At 49.1% G+C, this 14,967-nt stretch overlaps 38 non-coding genes across 38 annotated transcripts; all 38 read right to left on the bottom strand.

The window, feature by feature from the left end:
- Positions 1–258: 258 nt before the first annotated feature.
- LOC139616385 (5S ribosomal RNA) lies at positions 259–377 on the bottom strand. The gene has a single exon (XR_011688054.1). It is a non-coding gene; the product is annotated as a 5S ribosomal RNA (ribosomal RNA).
- Positions 378–657: 280 nt separating this feature from the next.
- On the bottom strand, positions 658–776 carry LOC139616072 (5S ribosomal RNA). Its single transcript, XR_011687932.1, has one exon. It is a non-coding gene; the product is annotated as a 5S ribosomal RNA (ribosomal RNA).
- A 272-nt stretch (positions 777–1,048) lies between these two features.
- LOC139616386 (5S ribosomal RNA) lies at positions 1,049–1,167 on the bottom strand. Its single transcript, XR_011688055.1, has one exon. It is a non-coding gene; the product is annotated as a 5S ribosomal RNA (ribosomal RNA).
- A 280-nt stretch (positions 1,168–1,447) lies between these two features.
- Positions 1,448–1,566, bottom strand: LOC139615618 (5S ribosomal RNA). Its single transcript, XR_011687497.1, has one exon. It is a non-coding gene; the product is annotated as a 5S ribosomal RNA (ribosomal RNA).
- A 280-nt stretch (positions 1,567–1,846) lies between these two features.
- Positions 1,847–1,965, bottom strand: LOC139615698 (5S ribosomal RNA). The gene has a single exon (XR_011687573.1). It is a non-coding gene; the product is annotated as a 5S ribosomal RNA (ribosomal RNA).
- A 272-nt stretch (positions 1,966–2,237) lies between these two features.
- On the bottom strand, positions 2,238–2,356 carry LOC139616387 (5S ribosomal RNA). Its single transcript, XR_011688056.1, has one exon. It is a non-coding gene; the product is annotated as a 5S ribosomal RNA (ribosomal RNA).
- Positions 2,357–2,628: 272 nt separating this feature from the next.
- Positions 2,629–2,747, bottom strand: LOC139616388 (5S ribosomal RNA). Its single transcript, XR_011688057.1, has one exon. It is a non-coding gene; the product is annotated as a 5S ribosomal RNA (ribosomal RNA).
- A 272-nt stretch (positions 2,748–3,019) lies between these two features.
- Positions 3,020–3,138, bottom strand: LOC139616389 (5S ribosomal RNA). Its single transcript, XR_011688058.1, has one exon. It is a non-coding gene; the product is annotated as a 5S ribosomal RNA (ribosomal RNA).
- A 272-nt stretch (positions 3,139–3,410) lies between these two features.
- LOC139616390 (5S ribosomal RNA) lies at positions 3,411–3,529 on the bottom strand. The gene has a single exon (XR_011688059.1). It is a non-coding gene; the product is annotated as a 5S ribosomal RNA (ribosomal RNA).
- A 272-nt stretch (positions 3,530–3,801) lies between these two features.
- LOC139616392 (5S ribosomal RNA) lies at positions 3,802–3,920 on the bottom strand. The gene has a single exon (XR_011688060.1). It is a non-coding gene; the product is annotated as a 5S ribosomal RNA (ribosomal RNA).
- Positions 3,921–4,192: 272 nt separating this feature from the next.
- Positions 4,193–4,311, bottom strand: LOC139616393 (5S ribosomal RNA). Its single transcript, XR_011688061.1, has one exon. It is a non-coding gene; the product is annotated as a 5S ribosomal RNA (ribosomal RNA).
- Positions 4,312–4,583: 272 nt separating this feature from the next.
- LOC139616394 (5S ribosomal RNA) lies at positions 4,584–4,702 on the bottom strand. Its single transcript, XR_011688062.1, has one exon. It is a non-coding gene; the product is annotated as a 5S ribosomal RNA (ribosomal RNA).
- A 272-nt stretch (positions 4,703–4,974) lies between these two features.
- Positions 4,975–5,093, bottom strand: LOC139615619 (5S ribosomal RNA). The gene has a single exon (XR_011687498.1). It is a non-coding gene; the product is annotated as a 5S ribosomal RNA (ribosomal RNA).
- Positions 5,094–5,373: 280 nt separating this feature from the next.
- On the bottom strand, positions 5,374–5,492 carry LOC139615620 (5S ribosomal RNA). The gene has a single exon (XR_011687499.1). It is a non-coding gene; the product is annotated as a 5S ribosomal RNA (ribosomal RNA).
- A 280-nt stretch (positions 5,493–5,772) lies between these two features.
- On the bottom strand, positions 5,773–5,891 carry LOC139616003 (5S ribosomal RNA). The gene has a single exon (XR_011687866.1). It is a non-coding gene; the product is annotated as a 5S ribosomal RNA (ribosomal RNA).
- A 272-nt stretch (positions 5,892–6,163) lies between these two features.
- LOC139616395 (5S ribosomal RNA) lies at positions 6,164–6,282 on the bottom strand. The gene has a single exon (XR_011688063.1). It is a non-coding gene; the product is annotated as a 5S ribosomal RNA (ribosomal RNA).
- A 272-nt stretch (positions 6,283–6,554) lies between these two features.
- On the bottom strand, positions 6,555–6,673 carry LOC139615621 (5S ribosomal RNA). The gene has a single exon (XR_011687500.1). It is a non-coding gene; the product is annotated as a 5S ribosomal RNA (ribosomal RNA).
- A 280-nt stretch (positions 6,674–6,953) lies between these two features.
- Positions 6,954–7,072, bottom strand: LOC139616397 (5S ribosomal RNA). Its single transcript, XR_011688065.1, has one exon. It is a non-coding gene; the product is annotated as a 5S ribosomal RNA (ribosomal RNA).
- A 272-nt stretch (positions 7,073–7,344) lies between these two features.
- Positions 7,345–7,463, bottom strand: LOC139616398 (5S ribosomal RNA). The gene has a single exon (XR_011688066.1). It is a non-coding gene; the product is annotated as a 5S ribosomal RNA (ribosomal RNA).
- A 272-nt stretch (positions 7,464–7,735) lies between these two features.
- LOC139616399 (5S ribosomal RNA) lies at positions 7,736–7,854 on the bottom strand. The gene has a single exon (XR_011688067.1). It is a non-coding gene; the product is annotated as a 5S ribosomal RNA (ribosomal RNA).
- A 272-nt stretch (positions 7,855–8,126) lies between these two features.
- Positions 8,127–8,245, bottom strand: LOC139616055 (5S ribosomal RNA). The gene has a single exon (XR_011687916.1). It is a non-coding gene; the product is annotated as a 5S ribosomal RNA (ribosomal RNA).
- Positions 8,246–8,517: 272 nt separating this feature from the next.
- LOC139615622 (5S ribosomal RNA) lies at positions 8,518–8,636 on the bottom strand. The gene has a single exon (XR_011687501.1). It is a non-coding gene; the product is annotated as a 5S ribosomal RNA (ribosomal RNA).
- A 280-nt stretch (positions 8,637–8,916) lies between these two features.
- On the bottom strand, positions 8,917–9,035 carry LOC139616400 (5S ribosomal RNA). The gene has a single exon (XR_011688068.1). It is a non-coding gene; the product is annotated as a 5S ribosomal RNA (ribosomal RNA).
- A 272-nt stretch (positions 9,036–9,307) lies between these two features.
- LOC139616401 (5S ribosomal RNA) lies at positions 9,308–9,426 on the bottom strand. Its single transcript, XR_011688069.1, has one exon. It is a non-coding gene; the product is annotated as a 5S ribosomal RNA (ribosomal RNA).
- Positions 9,427–9,698: 272 nt separating this feature from the next.
- On the bottom strand, positions 9,699–9,817 carry LOC139616402 (5S ribosomal RNA). Its single transcript, XR_011688070.1, has one exon. It is a non-coding gene; the product is annotated as a 5S ribosomal RNA (ribosomal RNA).
- A 272-nt stretch (positions 9,818–10,089) lies between these two features.
- LOC139616403 (5S ribosomal RNA) lies at positions 10,090–10,208 on the bottom strand. The gene has a single exon (XR_011688071.1). It is a non-coding gene; the product is annotated as a 5S ribosomal RNA (ribosomal RNA).
- Positions 10,209–10,480: 272 nt separating this feature from the next.
- LOC139616404 (5S ribosomal RNA) lies at positions 10,481–10,599 on the bottom strand. Its single transcript, XR_011688072.1, has one exon. It is a non-coding gene; the product is annotated as a 5S ribosomal RNA (ribosomal RNA).
- Positions 10,600–10,871: 272 nt separating this feature from the next.
- LOC139616405 (5S ribosomal RNA) lies at positions 10,872–10,990 on the bottom strand. The gene has a single exon (XR_011688073.1). It is a non-coding gene; the product is annotated as a 5S ribosomal RNA (ribosomal RNA).
- Positions 10,991–11,262: 272 nt separating this feature from the next.
- Positions 11,263–11,381, bottom strand: LOC139616406 (5S ribosomal RNA). The gene has a single exon (XR_011688074.1). It is a non-coding gene; the product is annotated as a 5S ribosomal RNA (ribosomal RNA).
- A 272-nt stretch (positions 11,382–11,653) lies between these two features.
- LOC139615623 (5S ribosomal RNA) lies at positions 11,654–11,772 on the bottom strand. The gene has a single exon (XR_011687502.1). It is a non-coding gene; the product is annotated as a 5S ribosomal RNA (ribosomal RNA).
- A 280-nt stretch (positions 11,773–12,052) lies between these two features.
- LOC139615780 (5S ribosomal RNA) lies at positions 12,053–12,171 on the bottom strand. The gene has a single exon (XR_011687651.1). It is a non-coding gene; the product is annotated as a 5S ribosomal RNA (ribosomal RNA).
- Positions 12,172–12,451: 280 nt separating this feature from the next.
- LOC139616004 (5S ribosomal RNA) lies at positions 12,452–12,570 on the bottom strand. The gene has a single exon (XR_011687867.1). It is a non-coding gene; the product is annotated as a 5S ribosomal RNA (ribosomal RNA).
- A 272-nt stretch (positions 12,571–12,842) lies between these two features.
- On the bottom strand, positions 12,843–12,961 carry LOC139616408 (5S ribosomal RNA). The gene has a single exon (XR_011688076.1). It is a non-coding gene; the product is annotated as a 5S ribosomal RNA (ribosomal RNA).
- Positions 12,962–13,233: 272 nt separating this feature from the next.
- LOC139615624 (5S ribosomal RNA) lies at positions 13,234–13,352 on the bottom strand. Its single transcript, XR_011687503.1, has one exon. It is a non-coding gene; the product is annotated as a 5S ribosomal RNA (ribosomal RNA).
- A 280-nt stretch (positions 13,353–13,632) lies between these two features.
- On the bottom strand, positions 13,633–13,751 carry LOC139615699 (5S ribosomal RNA). Its single transcript, XR_011687574.1, has one exon. It is a non-coding gene; the product is annotated as a 5S ribosomal RNA (ribosomal RNA).
- Positions 13,752–14,023: 272 nt separating this feature from the next.
- Positions 14,024–14,142, bottom strand: LOC139616409 (5S ribosomal RNA). Its single transcript, XR_011688077.1, has one exon. It is a non-coding gene; the product is annotated as a 5S ribosomal RNA (ribosomal RNA).
- Positions 14,143–14,414: 272 nt separating this feature from the next.
- Positions 14,415–14,533, bottom strand: LOC139616410 (5S ribosomal RNA). Its single transcript, XR_011688078.1, has one exon. It is a non-coding gene; the product is annotated as a 5S ribosomal RNA (ribosomal RNA).
- Positions 14,534–14,805: 272 nt separating this feature from the next.
- LOC139616073 (5S ribosomal RNA) lies at positions 14,806–14,924 on the bottom strand. The gene has a single exon (XR_011687933.1). It is a non-coding gene; the product is annotated as a 5S ribosomal RNA (ribosomal RNA).
- Between the last annotated feature and the right edge of the window lie 43 nt (positions 14,925–14,967).

The following is a 14,967-nucleotide window of genomic DNA, read 5'->3' on the forward strand; positions in this document are numbered from 1 at the left end:
CAACTACCCCCTTTATACATGATGATCCACACCATCACAGACATGGCTGTGTATGTCAAGCGCGGGTGTCTTTGCTCGACTTTCTTTCTTTCTTTCTTTCTCTCAACTTGTCAACTGTGTAATGTGATAATATGAAAGTGTGGTTTGTGCACTGTGAGCTGAACTGTCTGCACAGTGATTGACAGTTGAGCAGTGGCACAGTCAGTGCTGTTTACTGAAGCAGCAGCGTCCTCTGTTGTTTGCACAGAAAAGTGAAAAAGCTTACAGCACCTGGTATTCCCAGGCGGTCTCCCATCCAAGTACTAACCAGGCCCGACCCTGCTTAGCTTCCGAGATCGGACGAGATCGGGCGTGCTCAGGGTGGTATGGCCGTAAGCCGGAGAGCAAGTGACAACTACCCCCTTTATACATGATGATCCACACCATCACAGACATGGCTGTGTATGTCAAGCGCGGGTGTCTTTGCTTGACTTTCTTTCTTTCTTTCTTTCTCTCAACTTGTCAACTTGTCAACTGTGTAATGTGATAATATGAAAGTGTGGTTTGTGCACTGTGAGCTGAACTGTCTGCACAGTGATTGACAGTTGAGCAGTGGCACAGTCAGTGCTGTTTACTGAAGCAGCAGCGTCCTCTGTTGTTTGCACAGAAAAGTGAAAAAGTTTACAGCACCTGGTATTCCCAGGCGGTCTCCCACCCAAGCACTAATCAGGCCCGACCCTGCTTAGCTTCCGAGATCGGACGAGATCGGGCGTGCTCAGGGTGGTATGGCCGTAAGCCGCAGAGCAAGTGACAACTACCCCCTTTATACATGATGATCCACACCATCACAGACATGGCTGTGTATGTCAAGCGCGGGTGTCTTTGCTCGACTTTCTTTCTTTCTTTCTTTCTCTCAACTTGTCAACTGTGTAATGTGATAATATGAAAGTGTGGTTTGTGCACTGTGAGCTGAACTGTCTGCACAGTGATTGACAGTTGAGCAGTGGCACAGTCAGTGCTGTTTACTGAAGCAGCAGCGTCCTCTGTTGTTTGCACAGAAAAGTGAAAAAGCTTACAGCACCTGGTATTCCCAGGCGGTCTCCCATCCAAGTACTAACCAGGCCCGACCCTGCTTAGCTTCCGAGATCGGACGAGATCGGGCGTGCTCAGGGTGGTATGGCCGTAAGCCGCAGAGAAAGTGACAACTACCCCCTTTATACATGATGATCCACACCATCACAGACATGGCTGTGTATGTCAAGCGCGGGTGTCTTTGCTTGACTTTCTTTCTTTCTTTCTTTCTCTCAACTTGTCAACTTGTCAACTGTGTAATGTGATAATATGAAAGTGTGGTTTGTGCACTGTGAGCTGAACTGTCTGCACAGTGATTGACAGTTGAGCAGTGGCACAGTCAGTGCTGTTTACTGAAGCAGCAGCGTCCTCTGTTGTTTGCACAGAAAAGTGAAAAAGCTTACAGCACCTGGTATTCCCAGGCGGTCTCCCATCCAAGTACTAACCAGGCCCGACCCTGCTTAGCTTCCGAGATCTGACGAGATCGGGCGTGCTCAGGGTGGTATGGCCGTAAGCCAGAGAGCAAGTGACAACTACCCCCTTTATACATGATGATCCACACCATCACAGACATGGCTGTGTATGTCAAGCGCGGGTGTCTTTGCTCGACTTTCTTTCTTTCTTTCTTTCTCTCAACTTGTCAACTTGTCAACTGTGTAATGTGATAATATGAAAGTGTGGTTTGTGCACTGTGAGCTGAACTGTCTGCACAGTGATTGACAGTTGAGCAGTGGCACAGTCAGTGCTGTTTACTGAAGCAGCAGCGTCCTCTGTTGTTTGCACAGAAAAGTGAAAAAGCTTACAGCACCTGGTATTCCCAGGCGGTCTCCCACCCAAGTACTAACCAGGCCCGACCCTGCTTAGCTTCCGAGATCGGACGAGATCGGGCGTGCTCAGGGTGGTATGGCCGTAAGCCGCAGAGCAAGTGACAACTACCCCCTTTATACATGATGATCCACACCATCACAGACATGGCTGTGTATATCAAGCGCGGGTGTCTTTGCTCGACTTTCTTTCTTTCTTTCTTTCTCTCAACTTGTCAACTGTGTAATGTGATAATATGAAAGTGTGGTTTGTGCACTGTGAGCTGAACTGTCTGCACAGTGATTGACAGTTGAGCAGTGGCACAGTCAGTGCTGTTTACTGAAGCAGCAGCGTCCTCTGTTGTTTGCACAGAAAAGTGAAAAAGCTTACAGCACCTGGTATTCCCAGGCGGTCTCCCATCCAAGTACTAACCAGGCCCGACCCTGCTTAGCTTCCGAGATCGGACGAGATCGGGCGTGCTCAGGGTGGTATGGCCGTAAGCCGCAGAGCAAGTAACAACTACCCCCTTTATACATGATGATCCACACCATCACAGACATGGCTGTGTATGTCAAGCGCGGGTGTCTTTGCTCGACTTTCTTTCTTTCTTTCTTTCTCTCAACTTGTCAACTGTGTAATGTGATAATATGAAAGTGTGGTTTGTGCACTGTGAGCTGAACTGTCTGCACAGTGATTGACAGTTGAGCAGTGGCACAGTCAGTGCTGTTTACTGAAGCAGCAGCGTCCTCTGTTGTTTGCACAGAAAAGTGAAAAAGCTTACAGCACCTGGTATTCCCAGGCGGTCTCCCATCCAAGTACTAACCAGGCCCGACCCTGCTTAGCTTCCGAGATCGGACGAGATCGGGCGTGCTCAGGGTGGTATGGCCGTAAGCCGCAGAGCAAGTGACAACTACCCCCTTTATACATGATGATCCACACCATCACAGACATGGCTGTGTATGTCAAGCGCGGGTGTCTTTGCTCGACTTTCTTTCTTTCTTTCTTTCTCTCAACTTGTCAACTGTGTAATGTGATAATATGAAAGTGTGGTTTGTGCACTGTGAGCTGAACTGTCTGCACAGTGATTGACAGTTGAGCAGTGGCACAGTCAGTGCTGTTTACTGAAGCAGCAGCGTCCTCTGTTGTTTGCACAGAAAAGTGAAAAAGCTTACAGCACCTGGTATTCCCAGGCGGTCTCCCATCCAAGTACTAACCAGGCCCGACCCTGCTTAGCTTCCGAGATCGGACGAGATCGGGCGTGCTCAGGGTGGTATGGCCGTAAGCCGCAGAGCAAGTGACAACTACCCCCTTTATACATGATGATCCACACCATCACAGACATGGCTGTGTATGTCAAGCGCGGGTGTCTTTGCTCGACTTTCTTTCTTTCTTTCTTTCTCTCAACTTGTCAACTGTGTAATGTGATAATATGAAAGTGTGGTTTGTGCACTGTGAGCTGAACTGTCTGCACAGTGATTGACAGTTGAGCAGTGGCACAGTCAGTGCTGTTTACTGAAGCAGCAGCGTCCTCTGTTGTTTGCACAGAAAAGTGAAAAAGCTTACAGCACCTGGTATTCCCAGGCGGTCTCCCATCCAAGTACTAACCAGGCCCGACCCTGCTTAGCTTCCGAGATCGGACGAGATCGGGCGTGCTCAGGGTGGTATGGCCGTAAGCCGCAGAGCAAGTGACAACTACCCCCTTTATACATGATGATCCACACCATCACAGACATGGCTGTGTATGTCAAGCGCGGGTGTCTTTGCTCGACTTTCTTTCTTTCTTTCTTTCTCTCAACTTGTCAACTGTGTAATGTGATAATATGAAAGTGTGGTTTGTGCACTGTGAGCTGAACTGTCTGCACAGTGATTGACAGTTGAGCAGTGGCACAGTCAGTGCTGTTTACTGAAGCAGCAGCGTCCTCTGTTGTTTGCACAGAAAAGTGAAAAAGCTTACAGCACCTGGTATTCCCAGGCGGTCTCCCATCCAAGTACTAACCAGGCCCGACCCTGCTTAGCTTCCGAGATCGGACGAGATCGGGCGTGCTCAGGGTGGTATGGCCGTAAGCCGCAGAGCAAGTGACAACTACCCCCTTTATACATGATGATCCACACCATCACAGACATGGCTGTGTATGTCAAGCGCGGGTGTCTTTGCTCGACTTTCTTTCTTTCTTTCTTTCTCTCAACTTGTCAACTGTGTAATGTGATAATATGAAAGTGTGGTTTGTGCACTGTGAGCTGAACTGTCTGCACAGTGATTGACAGTTGAGCAGTGGCACAGTCAGTGCTGTTTACTGAAGCAGCAGCGTCCTCTGTTGTTTGCACAGAAAAGTGAAAAAGCTTACAGCACCTGGTATTCCCAGGCGGTCTCCCATCCAAGTACTAACCAGGCCCGACCCTGCTTAGCTTCCGAGATCGGACGAGATCGGGCGTGCTCAGGGTGGTATGGCCGTAAGCCGCAGAGCAAGTGACAACTACCCCCTTTATACATGATGATCCACACCATCACAGACATGGCTGTGTATGTCAAGCGCGGGTGTCTTTGCTCGACTTTCTTTCTTTCTTTCTTTCTCTCAACTTGTCAACTGTGTAATGTGATAATATGAAAGTGTGGTTTGTGCACTGTGAGCTGAACTGTCTGCACAGTGATTGACAGTTGAGCAGTGGCACAGTCAGTGCTGTTTACTGAAGCAGCAGCGTCCTCTGTTGTTTGCACAGAAAAGTGAAAAAGCTTACAGCACCTGGTATTCCCAGGCGGTCTCCCATCCAAGTACTAACCAGGCCCGACCCTGCTTAGCTTCCGAGATCGGACGAGATCGGGCGTGCTCAGGGTGGTATGGCCGTAAGCCGCAGAGCAAGTGACAACTACCCCCTTTATACATGATGATCCACACCATCACAGACATGGCTGTGTATGTCAAGCGCGGGTGTCTTTGCTCGACTTTCTTTCTTTCTTTCTTTCTCTCAACTTGTCAACTGTGTAATGTGATAATATGAAAGTGTGGTTTGTGCACTGTGAGCTGAACTGTCTGCACAGTGATTGACAGTTGAGCAGTGGCACAGTCAGTGCTGTTTACTGAAGCAGCAGCGTCCTCTGTTGTTTGCACAGAAAAGTGAAAAAGCTTACAGCACCTGGTATTCCCAGGCGGTCTCCCATCCAAGTACTAACCAGGCCCGACCCTGCTTAGCTTCCGAGATCTGACGAGATCGGGCGTGCTCAGGGTGGTATGGCCGTAAGCCGCAGAGAAAGTGACAACTACCCTCTTTATACATGATGATCCACACCATCACAGACATGGCTGTGTATGTCAAGCGCGGGTGTCTTTGCTTGACTTTCTTTCTTTCTTTCTTTCTCTCAACTTGTCAACTTGTCAACTGTGTAATGTGATAATATGAAAGTGTGGTTTGTGCACTGTGAGCTGAACTGTCTGCACAGTGATTGACAGTTGAGCAGTGGCACAGTCAGTGCTGTTTACTGAAGCAGCAGCGTCCTCTGTTGTTTGCACAGAAAAGTGAAAAAGCTTACAGCACCTGGTATTCCCAGGCGGTCTCCCATCCAAGTACTAACCAGGCCCGACCCTGCTTAGCTTCCGAGATCTGACGAGATCGGGCGTGCTCAGGGTGGTATGGCCGTAAGCCGGAGAGCAAGTGACAACTACCCCCTTTATACATGATGATCCACACCATCACAGACATGGCTGTGTATGTCAAGCGCGGGTGTCTTTGCTCGACTTTCTTTCTTTCTTTCTTTCTCTCAACTTGTCAACTTGTCAACTGTGTAATGTGATAATATGAAAGTGTGGTTTGTGCACTGTGAGCTGAACTGTCTGCACAGTGATTGACAGTTGAGCAGTGGCACAGTCAGTGCTGTTTACTGAAGCAGCAGCGTCCTCTGTTGTTTGCACAGAAAAGTGAAAAAGCTTACAGCACCTGGTATTCCCAGGCGGTCTCCCACCCAAGCACTAACCAGGCCCGACCCTGCTTAGCTTCCGAGATCGGACGAGATCGGGCGTGCTCAGGGTGGTATGGCCGTAAGCCGCAGAGCAAGTGACAACTACCCCCTTTATACATGATGATCCACACCATCACAGACATGGCTGTGTATATCAAGCGCGGGTGTCTTTGCTCGACTTTCTTTCTTTCTTTCTTTCTCTCAACTTGTCAACTGTGTAATGTGATAATATGAAAGTGTGGTTTGTGCACTGTGAGCTGAACTGTCTGCACAGTGATTGACAGTTGAGCAGTGGCACAGTCAGTGCTGTTTACTGAAGCAGCAGCGTCCTCTGTTGTTTGCACAGAAAAGTGAAAAAGCTTACAGCACCTGGTATTCCCAGGCGGTCTCCCATCCAAGTACTAACCAGGCCCGACCCTGCTTAGCTTCCGAGATCGGACGAGATCGGGCGTGCTCAGGGTGGTATGGCCGTAAGCCGCAGAGCAAGTAACAACTACCCCCTTTATACATGATGATCCACACCATCACAGACATGGCTGTGTATGTCAAGCGCGGGTGTCTTTGCTCGACTTTCTTTCTTTCTTTCTTTCTCTCAACTTGTCAACTGTGTAATGTGATAATATGAAAGTGTGGTTTGTGCACTGTGAGCTGAACTGTCTGCACAGTGATTGACAGTTGAGCAGTGGCACAGTCAGTGCTGTTTACTGAAGCAGCAGCGTCCTCTGTTGTTTGCACAGAAAAGTGAAAAAGCTTACAGCACCTGGTATTCCCAGGCGGTCTCCCATCCAAGTACTAACCAGGCCCGACCCTGCTTAGCTTCCGAGATCTGACGAGATCGGGCGTGCTCAGGGTGGTATGGCCGTAAGCCGCAGAGAAAGTGACAACTACCCTCTTTATACATGATGATCCACACCATCACAGACATGGCTGTGTATGTCAAGCGCGGGTGTCTTTGCTTGACTTTCTTTCTTTCTTTCTTTCTCTCAACTTGTCAACTTGTCAACTGTGTAATGTGATAATATGAAAGTGTGGTTTGTGCACTGTGAGCTGAACTGTCTGCACAGTGATTGACAGTTGAGCAGTGGCACAGTCAGTGCTGTTTACTGAAGCAGCAGCGTCCTCTGTTGTTTGCACAGAAAAGTGAAAAAGCTTACAGCACCTGGTATTCCCAGGCGGTCTCCCATCCAAGTACTAACCAGGCCCGACCCTGCTTAGCTTCCGAGATCGGACGAGATCGGGCGTGCTCAGGGTGGTATGGCCGTAAGCCGCAGAGCAAGTGACAACTACCCCCTTTATACATGATGATCCACACCATCACAGACATGGCTGTGTATATCAAGCGCGGGTGTCTTTGCTCGACTTTCTTTCTTTCTTTCTTTCTCTCAACTTGTCAACTGTGTAATGTGATAATATGAAAGTGTGGTTTGTGCACTGTGAGCTGAACTGTCTGCACAGTGATTGACAGTTGAGCAGTGGCACAGTCAGTGCTGTTTACTGAAGCAGCAGCGTCCTCTGTTGTTTGCACAGAAAAGTGAAAAAGCTTACAGCACCTGGTATTCCCAGGCGGTCTCCCATCCAAGTACTAACCAGGCCCGACCCTGCTTAGCTTCCGAGATCGGACGAGATCGGGCGTGCTCAGGGTGGTATGGCCGTAAGCCGCAGAGCAAGTAACAACTACCCCCTTTATACATGATGATCCACACCATCACAGACATGGCTGTGTATGTCAAGCGCGGGTGTCTTTGCTCGACTTTCTTTCTTTCTTTCTTTCTCTCAACTTGTCAACTGTGTAATGTGATAATATGAAAGTGTGGTTTGTGCACTGTGAGCTGAACTGTCTGCACAGTGATTGACAGTTGAGCAGTGGCACAGTCAGTGCTGTTTACTGAAGCAGCAGCGTCCTCTGTTGTTTGCACAGAAAAGTGAAAAAGCTTACAGCACCTGGTATTCCCAGGCGGTCTCCCATCCAAGTACTAACCAGGCCCGACCCTGCTTAGCTTCCGAGATCGGACGAGATCGGGCGTGCTCAGGGTGGTATGGCCGTAAGCCGCAGAGCAAGTGACAACTACCCCCTTTATACATGATGATCCACACCATCACAGACATGGCTGTGTATGTCAAGCGCGGGTGTCTTTGCTCGACTTTCTTTCTTTCTTTCTTTCTCTCAACTTGTCAACTGTGTAATGTGATAATATGAAAGTGTGGTTTGTGCACTGTGAGCTGAACTGTCTGCACAGTGATTGACAGTTGAGCAGTGGCACAGTCAGTGCTGTTTACTGAAGCAGCAGCGTCCTCTGTTGTTTGCACAGAAAAGTGAAAAAGTTTACAGCACCTGGTATTCCCAGGCGGTCTCCCATCCAAGCACTAATCAGGCCCGACCCTGCTTAGCTTCCGAGATCGGACGAGATCGGGCGTGCTCAGGGTGGTATGGCCGTAAGCCGCAGAGCAAGTGACAACTACCCCCTTTATACATGATGATCCACACCATCACAGACATGGCTGTGTATGTCAAGCGCGGGTGTCTTTGCTCGACTTTCTTTCTTTCTTTCTTTCTCTCAACTTGTCAACTGTGTAATGTGATAATATGAAAGTGTGGTTTGTGCACTGTGAGCTGAACTGTCTGCACAGTGATTGACAGTTGAGCAGTGGCACAGTCAGTGCTGTTTACTGAAGCAGCAGCGTCCTCTGTTGTTTGCACAGAAAAGTGAAAAAGCTTACAGCACCTGGTATTCCCAGGCGGTCTCCCATCCAAGTACTAACCAGGCCCGACCCTGCTTAGCTTCCGAGATCTGACGAGATCGGGCGTGCTCAGGGTGGTATGGCCGTAAGCCGCAGAGAAAGTGACAACTACCCTCTTTATACATGATGATCCACACCATCACAGACATGGCTGTGTATGTCAAGCGCGGGTGTCTTTGCTTGACTTTCTTTCTTTCTTTCTTTCTCTCAACTTGTCAACTTGTCAACTGTGTAATGTGATAATATGAAAGTGTGGTTTGTGCACTGTGAGCTGAACTGTCTGCACAGTGATTGACAGTTGAGCAGTGGCACAGTCAGTGCTGTTTACTGAAGCAGCAGCGTCCTCTGTTGTTTGCACAGAAAAGTGAAAAAGCTTACAGCACCTGGTATTCCCAGGCGGTCTCCCATCCAAGTACTAACCAGGCCCGACCCTGCTTAGCTTCCGAGATCGGACGAGATCGGGCGTGCTCAGGGTGGTATGGCCGTAAGCCGCAGAGAAAGTGACAACTACCCCCTTTATACATGATGATCCACACCATCACAGACATGGCTGTGTATGTCAAGCGCGGGTGTCTTTGCTCGACTTTCTTTCTTTCTTTCTTTCTCTCAACTTGTCAACTGTGTAATGTGATAATATGAAAGTGTGGTTTGTGCACTGTGAGCTGAACTGTCTGCACAGTGATTGACAGTTGAGCAGTGGCACAGTCAGTGCTGTTTACTGAAGCAGCAGCGTCCTCTGTTGTTTGCACAGAAAAGTGAAAAAGCTTACAGCACCTGGTATTCCCAGGCGGTCTCCCATCCAAGTACTAACCAGGCCCGACCCTGCTTAGCTTCCGAGATCGGACGAGATCGGGCGTGCTCAGGGTGGTATGGCCGTAAGCCGCAGAGCAAGTGACAACTACCCCCTTTATACATGATGATCCACACCATCACAGACATGGCTGTGTATGTCAAGCGCGGGTGTCTTTGCTCGACTTTCTTTCTTTCTTTCTTTCTCTCAACTTGTCAACTGTGTAATGTGATAATATGAAAGTGTGGTTTGTGCACTGTGAGCTGAACTGTCTGCACAGTGATTGACAGTTGAGCAGTGGCACAGTCAGTGCTGTTTACTGAAGCAGCAGCGTCCTCTGTTGTTTGCACAGAAAAGTGAAAAAGCTTACAGCACCTGGTATTCCCAGGCGGTCTCCCATCCAAGTACTAACCAGGCCCGACCCTGCTTAGCTTCCGAGATCGGACGAGATCGGGCGTGCTCAGGGTGGTATGGCCGTAAGCCGCAGAGCAAGTGACAACTACCCCCTTTATACATGATGATCCACACCATCACAGACATGGCTGTGTATGTCAAGCGCGGGTGTCTTTGCTCGACTTTCTTTCTTTCTTTCTTTCTCTCAACTTGTCAACTGTGTAATGTGATAATATGAAAGTGTGGTTTGTGCACTGTGAGCTGAACTGTCTGCACAGTGATTGACAGTTGAGCAGTGGCACAGTCAGTGCTGTTTACTGAAGCAGCAGCGTCCTCTGTTGTTTGCACAGAAAAGTGAAAAAGCTTACAGCACCTGGTATTCCCAGGCGGTCTCCCATCCAAGTACTAACCAGGCCCGACCCTGCTTAGCTTCCGAGATCGGACGAGATCGGGCGTGCTCAGGGTGGTATGGCCGTAAGCCGCAGAGAAAGTGACAACTACCCCCTTTATACATGATGATCCACACCATCACAGACATGGCTGTGTATGTCAAGCGCGGGTGTCTTTGCTCGACTTTCTTTCTTTCTTTCGTTCTCTCAACTTGTCAACTGTGTAATGTGATAATATGAAAGTGTGGTTTGTGCACTGTGAGCTGAACTGTCTGCACAGTGATTGACAGTTGAGCAGTGGCACAGTCAGTGCTGTTTACTGAAGCAGCAGCGTCCTCTGTTGTTTGCACAGAAAAGTGAAAAAGCTTACAGCACCTGGTATTCCCAGGCGGTCTCCCATCCAAGTACTAACCAGGCCCGACCCTGCTTAGCTTCCGAGATCGGACGAGATCGGGCGTGCTCAGGGTGGTATGGCCGTAAGCCGCAGAGCAAGTGACAACTACCCCCTTTATACATGATGATCCACACCATCACAGACATGGCTGTGTATGTCAAGCGCGGGTGTCTTTGCTCGACTTTCTTTCTTTCTTTCTTTCTCTCAACTTGTCAACTGTGTAATGTGATAATATGAAAGTGTGGTTTGTGCACTGTGAGCTGAACTGTCTGCACAGTGATTGACAGTTGAGCAGTGGCACAGTCAGTGCTGTTTACTGAAGCAGCAGCGTCCTCTGTTGTTTGCACAGAAAAGTGAAAAAGCTTACAGCACCTGGTATTCCCAGGCGGTCTCCCATCCAAGTACTAACCAGGCCCGACCCTGCTTAGCTTCCGAGATCGGACGAGATCGGGCGTGCTCAGGGTGGTATGGCCGTAAGCCGGAGAGCAAGTGACAACTACCCCCTTTATACATGATGATCCACACCATCACAGACATGGCTGTGTATGTCAAGCGCGGGTGTCTTTGCTTGACTTTCTTTCTTTCTTTCTTTCTCTCAACTTGTCAACTGTGTAATGTGATAATATGAAAGTGTGGTTTGTGCACTGTGAGCTGAACTGTCTGCACAGTGATTGACAGTTGAGCAGTGGCACAGTCAGTGCTGTTTACTGAAGCAGCAGCGTCCTCTGTTGTTTGCACAGAAAAGTGAAAAAGCTTACAGCACCTGGTATTCCCAGGCGGTCTCCCATCCAAGTACTAACCAGGCCCGACCCTGCTTAGCTTCCGAGATCGGACGAGATCGGGCGTGCTCAGGGTGGTATGGCCGTAAGCCGCAGAGCAAGTGACAACTACCCCCTTTATACATGATGATCCACACCATCACAGACATGGCTGTGTATGTCAAGCGCGGGTGTCTTTGCTCGACTTTCTTTCTTTCTTTCTTTCTCTCAACTTGTCAACTGTGTAATGTGATAATATGAAAGTGTGGTTTGTGCACTGTGAGCTGAACTGTCTGCACAGTGATTGACAGTTGAGCAGTGGCACAGTCAGTGCTGTTTACTGAAGCAGCAGCGTCCTCTGTTGTTTGCACAGAAAAGTGAAAAAGCTTACAGCACCTGGTATTCCCAGGCGGTCTCCCATCCAAGTACTAACCAGGCCCGACCCTGCTTAGCTTCCGAGATCTGACGAGATCGGGCGTGCTCAGGGTGGTATGGCCGTAAGCCGCAGAGAAAGTGACAACTACCCTCTTTATACATGATGATCCACACCATCACAGACATGGCTGTGTATGTCAAGCGCGGGTGTCTTTGCTTGACTTTCTTTCTTTCTTTCTTTCTCTCAACTTGTCAACTTGTCAACTGTGTAATGTGATAATATGAAAGTGTGGTTTGTGCACTGTGAGCTGAACTGTCTGCACAGTGATTGACAGTTGAGCAGTGGCACAGTCAGTGCTGTTTACTGAAGCAGCAGCGTCCTCTGTTGTTTGCACAGAAAAGTGAAAAAGCTTACAGCACCTGGTACTCCCAGGCGGTCTCCCATCCAAGTACTAACCAGGCCCGACCCTGCTTAGCTTCCGAGATCTGACGAGATCGGGCGTGCTCAGGGTGGTATGGCCGTAAGCCGGAGAGCAAGTGACAACTACCCCCTTTATACATGATGATCCACACCATCACAGACATGGCTGTGTATGTCAAGCGCGGGTGTCTTTGCTCGACTTTCTTTCTTTCTTTCTTTCTCTCAACTTGTCAACTTGTCAACTGTGTAATGTGATAATATGAAAGTGTGGTTTGTGCACTGTGAGCTGAACTGTCTGCACAGTGATTGACAGTTGAGCAGTGGCACAGTCAGTGCTGTTTACTGAAGCAGCAGCGTCCTCTGTTGTTTGCACAGAAAAGTGAAAAAGCTTACAGCACCTGGTATTCCCAGGCGGTCTCCCACCCAAGCACTAACCAGGCCCGACCCTGCTTAGCTTCCGAGATCGGACGAGATCGGGCGTGCTCAGGGTGGTATGGCCGTAAGCCGCAGAGCAAGTGACAACTACCCCCTTTATACATGATGATCCACACCATCACAGACATGGCTGTGTATATCAAGCGCGGGTGTCTTTGCTCGACTTTCTTTCTTTCTTTCTTTCTCTCAACTTGTCAACTGTGTAATGTGATAATATGAAAGTGTGGTTTGTGCACTGTGAGCTGAACTGTCTGCACAGTGATTGACAGTTGAGCAGTGGCACAGTCAGTGCTGTTTACTGAAGCAGCAGCGTCCTCTGTTGTTTGCACAGAAAAGTGAAAAAGCTTACAGCACCTGGTATTCCCAGGCGGTCTCCCATCCAAGTACTAACCAGGCCCGACCCTGCTTAGCTTCCGAGATCGGACGAGATCGGGCGTGCTCAGGGTGGTATGGCCGTAAGCCGCAGAGCAAGTAACAACTACCCCCTTTATACATGATGATCCACACCATCACAGACATGGCTGTGTATGTCAAGCGCGGGTGTCTTTGCTCGACTTTCTTTCTTTCTTTCTTTCTCTCAACTTGTCAACTGTGTAATGTGATAATATGAAAGTGTGGTTTGTGCACTGTGAGCTGAACTGTCTGCACAGTGATTGACAGTTGAGCAGTGGCACAGTCAGTGCTGTTTACTGAAGCAGCAGCGTCCTCTGTTGTTTGCACAGAAAAGTGAAAAAGCTTACAGCACCTGGTATTCCCAGGCGGTCTCCCATCCAAGTACTAACCAGGCCCGACCCTGCTTAGCTTCCGAGATCTGACGAGATCGGGCGTGCTCAGGGTGGTATGGCCGTAAGCCGGAGAGCAAGTGACAACTACCCCCTTTATACATGATGATCCACACCATCACAGACATGGCTGTGTATGTCAAGCGCGGGTGTCTTTGCTCGACTTTCTTTCTTTCTTTCTTTCTCTCAACTTGTCAACTTGTCAACTGTGTAATGTGATAATATGAAAGTGTGGTTTGTGCACTGTGAGCTGAACTGTCTGCACAGTGATTGACAGTTGAGCAGTGGCACAGTCAGTGCTGTTTACTGAAGCAGCAGCGTCCTCTGTTGTTTGCACAGAAAAGTGAAAAAGCTTACAGCACCTGGTATTCCCAGGCGGTCTCCCACCCAAGTACTAACCAGGCCCGACCCTGCTTAGCTTCCGAGATCGGACGAGATCGGGCGTGCTCAGGGTGGTATGGCCGTAAGCCGCAGAGCAAGTGACAACTACCCCCTTTATACATGATGATCCACACCATCACAGACATGGCTGTGTATATCAAGCGCGGGTGTCTTTGCTCGACTTTCTTTCTTTCTTTCTTTCTCTCAACTTGTCAACTGTGTAATGTGATAATATGAAAGTGTGGTTTGTGCACTGTGAGCTGAACTGTCTGCACAGTGATTGACAGTTGAGCAGTGGCACAGTCAGTGCTGTTTACTGAAGCAGCAGCGTCCTCTGTTGTTTGCACAGAAAAGTGAAAAAGCTTACAGCACCTGGTATTCCCAGGCGGTCTCCCATCCAAGTACTAACCAGGCCCGACCCTGCTTAGCTTCCGAGATCGGACGAGATCGGGCGTGCTCAGGGTGGTATGGCCGTAAGCCGCAGAGCAAGTAACAACTACCCCCTTTATACATGATGATCCACACCATCACAGACATGGCTGTGTATGTCAAGCGCGGGTGTCTTTGCTCGACTTTCTTTCTTTCTTTCTTTCTCTCAACTTGTCAACTGTGTAATGTGATAATATGAAAGTGTGGTTTGTGCACTGTGAGCTGAACTGTCTGCACAGTGATTGACAGTTGAGCAGTGGCACAGTCAGTGCTGTTTACTGAAGCAGCAGCGTCCTCTGTTGTTTGCACAGAAAAGTGAAAAAGCTTACAGCACCTGGTATTCCCAGGCGGTCTCCCATCCAAGTACTAACCAGGCCCGACCCTGCTTAGCTTCCGAGATCGGACGAGATCGGGCGTGCTCAGGGTGGTATGGCCGTAAGCCGCAGAGCAAGTGACAACTACCCCCTTTATACATGATGATCCACACCATCACAGACATGGCTGTGTATGTCAAGCGCGGGTGTCTTTGCTCGACTTTCTTTCTTTCTTTCTTTCTCTCAACTTGTCAACTGTGTAATGTGATAATATGAAAGTGTGGTTTGTGCACTGTGAGCTGAACTGTCTGCACAGTGATTGACAGTTGAGCAGTGGCACAGTCAGTGCTGTTTACTGAAGCAGCAGCGTCCTCTGTTGTTTGCACAGAAAAGTGAAAAAGTTTACAGCACCTGGTATTCCCAGGCGGTCTCCCACCCAAGCACTAATCAGGCCCGACCCTGCTTAGCTTCCGAGATCGGACGAGATCGGGCGTGCTCAGGGTGGTATGGCCGTAAGCCGCAGAGCAAGTGACAACTACCCCCTTTATACATGATGATCCA

The sequence above is a fragment of the Trachinotus anak genome, unplaced genomic scaffold, assembly GCF_046630095.1.
Source record: "Trachinotus anak isolate AG129_WGS33_773 ecotype Australia unplaced genomic scaffold, CSIRO_AGI_Tana_v1 ptg000056l, whole genome shotgun sequence".
Classification (NCBI taxonomy): Eukaryota; Metazoa; Chordata; class Actinopteri; order Carangiformes; family Carangidae; genus Trachinotus; species Trachinotus anak.